The sequence below is a fragment of the Melanotaenia boesemani genome, chromosome 17 (genome assembly GCF_017639745.1).
Source record: "Melanotaenia boesemani isolate fMelBoe1 chromosome 17, fMelBoe1.pri, whole genome shotgun sequence".
Taxonomy (NCBI): Eukaryota; Metazoa; Chordata; class Actinopteri; order Atheriniformes; family Melanotaeniidae; genus Melanotaenia; species Melanotaenia boesemani.
In genome coordinates, this window is record NC_055698.1 from 164,265 (window position 1) to 164,782 (window position 518).

Sequence of the window (518 nt, forward strand, 5' to 3'; positions counted from 1 at the left end):
TGTCTGAGTTGCCTGTGTGTGTGTGTTGCTTTTACCAACACCTAAGGCTATGTTCTGAAAATCGAAATGCAATTATAGATGACCCGTTGGGAAGACGTGGTCCTGCAGCTTTAAGGATGCAACAATCTCAGTGTCCTCCAAGCTTCACCAAATCTTTCCAGTGACGTAATCCCGTTTGGTAAATTTGGACATTTCTCTAACCATAGCACAGTTCCAGATCCACATTTTCACCACAAAACGTTTCACGTTTTTACAATAAAACGTGCTTCTATCTGTTTTTTTTTTTTTGTTTTTTTTTTTTTGGCAGCTCTACGCTTCTTGTGATGAAACGTTTCCACCCTGATGGGATGAAGAATAAAATGTGGGTAATAAATAAATAAAAACTCTGAAGTGGAAAATATCTTTTATTATTTTATTTGATGTGTTCAGAAAAAAAAGACAGAAAATAAATGACCAGTCCAAACGTTTCAGTTCACGTAGAGGCATGAATTCATCCTCCCTTCCTGAAGGAGAAGTTC